We start from the raw sequence: 4,999 nt of genomic DNA, 5'->3' as shown, positions 1-4,999 counted from the left end.
ACTTCCAGAACTATGTTGAATTATAGTGGGGAAGGTGGACACCCTTGTCTTCTTTCTGATCTTAGGGGGAATGCTTTCAGTTTTTCACCATTGAGAATAATGTTTGCTGTAGGCATATCATATATGGCCTTTACTATGTTGAGGTAGGTTCATTCTATGTCCATTTTTTGAACAGTTTTAACCATAAATCAGTGATAAATTTTATAAAAGGCCTTTTCTTCATCTGCAGAGATTATCATATGGTTTTTGTCTTTCAGTTTGTTAATATGGTGTATCATATTTATTGTTTTGCATTTATTGAAGAATCCTTGCATTCCTGGAATAAACCCAACTTGATCATGGTGTATGAGCTTTGTGATGTGTTGTTGAATTCTGTTTGCTAAAATTTTGTTCAGGATTTTTGCACAATATCAGTGATATTGGCATGTAGTTTTCTTTTTTTGTTGTTGTCTTTGTCTGGTTTTGGTATCAGGTTGATGGTGGCCTCGTAGAATGAGTTTGGAAGTGTTCTTTCCTATGCAATTTTTGGAAAGTGTTTTAGAAGGATAAACATTAGCGCTTCTCTAAATATTTGATAGAATTCTTCTGTGAAGATATCTGGTCTTGGGCTTTTGTTTTTGGAAGATTTTTGATCACAACTTCAATTTCAGTGCTTGTAATTGGATTGTTCATAATTTCTATTTCTTCCTGGTTCAGTCTTGGAAGATTGAACTTTTCTAAGAATCTGTCCATTTTTTTTCCAGGTTATTCATTTTATTGCCCTATAGTTGTTCATAATAGTCTCTTAGAATCCTTTGTATATCTGTATCATCTGTTGTAACCTCTTCTTTTTCATATCAAATTTTGTTTATTTGATTCTTCTCTCTTTTTTTCTTGATGAATCTGGCTAAAGGTTTGTCAATTTTGTTTATCTTCTCAAAGAACCAGCTTTTAGTTTTATTAATCTTTACTATTGTTTCTTTCATTTCTTTTTCATTTATTTCTGCTCAGATCTTTATGATTTATTTTCATTCTACTATTTTTTGTTGTTGTTGTTGTTCTGTTTCCAGTTGCTTTAGGTGTAAAGTTAGGTTGTCTATTTAATGTTTGTCTTGTTTCTTGAGGTAGGATTGTATTGGTATAAACTTCCCTCTTAGAACTGCTTTTGCTGCATCCCATAGGGTTTGAGTTGTTGTTTTTTCATTGTCATTTGTTTCTAGAACTTTTTAAATTTTCCTTTTAATTTCTTCAGTAACCTGTTGGTTATTTAGAAATGTATTGTTTAATCTCCATGTGTTTCTTTTTTTTTTTCTTTGCATTTTTTTTTTTCTTGTAATTGATGTTTAGTCTTAGAGTGTTGTGTTTGGAGAAGGTGCTTGATATGATTTCAACTTTCTTAAATTTACTGAGATTTGATTTGTGACCCAAGGTGTGGTTTATCCTGGAGAATGTTCCATGTGCACTTGAGAAGAAAGTGTATTCTTCTGCATTTTGTTGGAATGTTCTGAAGACATCTATGAGATCCATCTCATCTAATGTATCATTTAAGATTTGTGTTTCCTTATTAAATTTCTGTTTTGATGATCTGTCCATTGGTGTGAGGGGGGTGTTAAAGTCTCCTACTATTATTGTGTTGCATCAATTTCTCTTTTAACATTTGTTAGTGTTTGTCCTATGTATTGAGGTTCTCCTGTGTTGAGTCCATCAGTTCAGTTCAGTTCAGTCACTCAGTCGTGTCCGACTCCTTGCGACCCCAGGAACTGCAGTACGCCAGGCCTCCCTGTCTAACTCCCGGAGTCCACCCAAACCCATGTCCATTGAGTCGGTGATGCCATCCAACCATCTCATCCTCTGTCATCTACTTCTCCTCCCGCCCTCAATCTTTCCCAGCATCAGGGTCTTTTCCAATGAGTCAGCTCTTCGCATCAGGTGGCCAAAGTATTGGAGTTTCAACATCAACATCAGTCCCTCCAATGAACATCCAAGACTGATCTCCTTTAGAATGGACTGGTTGGATCTCCTTGAAGTCCAAGGGACTCTCAAGAGTCTTCTCCAACGTGCATAGATATTTACAATTTTTATGTCTTCCCCTTGGATTGATCCTTTGATCATTATTTAGGGTCCTTTGGTTAGCTCTTGTAATATTCTTTATTTTAAGGTCTATTTTGTCTGATATTAGGATTGCTAGTACAGCTTTCTTTTGTTTGCCATTTGCATGTGATATATTTTTTTTATCCTGTAACTTTCAGTCTCCTTGTATCTTTAGGTCTGAAGTGGGTTTCTTGTATACAGCATATATATGGGTCTTGTTTTGGTATCCATTCAGCCAATCTGTGTCTTTTTGTTGGAGCATTTAATCCATTTATATTTAAAGTTAGTATTGGTATATGTGTTCTTATTGTCATTTTCTTAATTGTTTGGGGTTGATTTTGTAGATCTTTTTCTTCTTTTGTATTTCTTGACTATATATGTCTCTTAAACATTTGTTGTAAAGATTGTTTTGTGGTATTCTTTTCTCTTAATTTTTATTTGTGTGAAAAATCTTTTGATTTCTCCATCAATTTTGAATGAGATTCTGGTGGGGTACACTAATCTTAGTTGTAGATTTTTCCCTTCCAGTACTTTAAATATATCCTGCCATTCCCTTCTGGCCTGCAGAGTTTCTGCTGAAAGATGAGCTATTGAGCATATGGAGTTTATATGTTACTTGTTGCTTTTCCCTTGCTGCTTTTAATATTCTTTCTTTGTGTTTAGTGTTTATTAGTTTGATTGGTGTGTATCTTGGCATGTTTCTTCTTGGGTTTATCCTGTATGGGAATCTTTGTGCCTCTTTGACTAGATTGACTATTTCCTTTTCAATGTTGGGGAAATTTTCAACTTTAATCTCTTCAAAAATTTTCTCATATGCTTTCTTTTTCTCTTCTTCTTCTGGGGCCCTTATAATTCGAATGCTGGTGCATTTGATATTGCCACAGAGATCTCTGAGACTGTCCTCAGTTCTTTTCATTCTTTCTACTTTATTCTGCTCTTCAGAGGTTATTTCCATAATTTGATCTTCCATCTCAGTTTTTCATTCTTTTGCTTCAGACATTCTGCTATTAGTTCCTTCTAGAGTATTTTTAATTTCAGAAATTGTTTTGTGTGTCTCTATATGTTTATTCTATAATTATTCTAGGTCTTTGTTAATTGATCTTGCATATTTTCCATTTTGTTTTCAAGGTTTTTGATCATCTTTACTATCATTATTTTGAATTAGTTTTCAGATAGTTTGCCTATTTACTCTTCATTTATTGGTACTTCAGTGTTTCTAATTTGTTCTTTCATTTGTGTAATCTTTCTCTGCCTACAGTATTTATTATTTATTTTTAAAAATTTTATTTTATTTTTAAACTTTATAATATTGTATTAGTTTTGCCAAATATCGAAATGAATCCGCCACAGGTATATCTGTGTTCCCCATCCTGAACCCTCCTCCCTCCTCCCTCCCCATACCCTCCCTCTGGGTCGTCCAGCCCCAAGCATCCAGTATCGTGCATCGAACCTGGACTGGAGACTCGTTTCATACATGATATTATACATGTTTCAATGCCATTCTCCCAAATCTCCCCACCCTCTCCCTCTACCACAGAGTCCATAAGACTGATCTATACATCAGTGTCTCTTTGGCTGTCTCGTACACAGGGTTATTGTTACCATCTTTCTAAATTCCATATATATGCATTAGTATACTGTACTGGTGTTTTTCTTTCTGGCTTACTTCACTCTGTATAATAGGTTCCAGTTTCATCCACCTCATTAGAACTGATTCAAATGTATTCTTTTTAATGGTTGAGTACTACTCCATTGTGTATATGTACCACAGCTTTCTTATCCATTCATCTGCTGATGGGCATCTAGGTTGCTTCCATGTCCTGGCTATTATAAACAGTGCTGCGATGAACATTGGGGTACACATGTCTCTTTCCCTCTGGTTTCCTCAGTGCGTATGCCCAGCAGTGGGATTGCTGGATTTACTGTATTTGAGGTCTCCTTTTCCCAGTCTTCAAGGTTGAATTCTTTCTTGCTTTTTGTTTCTGCCCTCCTAAGGTTGGTCCAGTGGTTTGTGTAAGTTTAGTGTAGGGTGAGATTTGTGCTAAAATTTTTGTTTGTTTGTTTGCTTGTTTTGTTTTTTTGGTTTGTTTTTCCTCTGATGGGCAAGGCTGAGTGAGGTTGTAATCCTGTCTGTTGATGATTGGGTTTGTATTTTTGTTTTGTTTGCTGTTTAGGTGAGGTGTCAGGCACAGAGTGTTACTGTTGGTTGCATGATGCCAGGTCTTGTATTCAAGTGGTTTCCTTTGTGTGAGTTCTCACTATTTGATTCTCCCTAGGGTTAGTTCTCTGGTAGTTTCGGGTCTTGGATTCAGTGTTCCCACTCCAAAGGCTCAGGGCTTAATCTCTGGTCAGGAACAAAGATTCCACAAGTGGTTTGTTATGGCATTAAATGAGATTAAAGCAAATACCCAAAAAGGAGAAATCAAAGATGAGTCACAAATGGAAGTTACAAAATCAGATAAATAATAATTAAAATACTGGAATATACACATATACATATACACCCATGAGCAAAGTCAAAACAGTCCAACAAAAAGCACAATAGATTGACCCGGCAAACAAAGGAAATAAAAAAGTATATTTATCAGTTATGAACAAAAGTAACTAAAGCACAAACTGGAAAACAAAAGTAAAGCAAGGTGCCAAGTGGGGAATAAAGCAATGAAAAAAAAAAACTAACAAATACGTTGAGAAGAAAGGAAAGAAAGAAAACAAAGAATAAATCGATACGCAAAGTTAAATACAGGTAGATTAAGAAGATTTATACACATTAAAGATTAACTGCAAAAGGAAAAGAACAGTAAGAAAGGCAAACAAAGGAATACATGTAGAAAAAGTATAATGGGCTTAAAAAATTAAAAATTTAAATTATAAAAAAGAGAAAAGAAAAAAAAAAAAGAAGAGAGAGAGAGAAAAAAAAAAAAAACTT

This window comes from Bison bison, unplaced genomic scaffold (genome assembly GCF_000754665.1).
Source record: "Bison bison bison isolate TAMUID 2011002044 unplaced genomic scaffold, Bison_UMD1.0 scf7180017864506, whole genome shotgun sequence".
Lineage (NCBI taxonomy): Eukaryota > Metazoa > Chordata > Mammalia > Artiodactyla > Bovidae > Bison > Bison bison.
Note: the sequence above shows the minus strand (reverse complement) of the source record.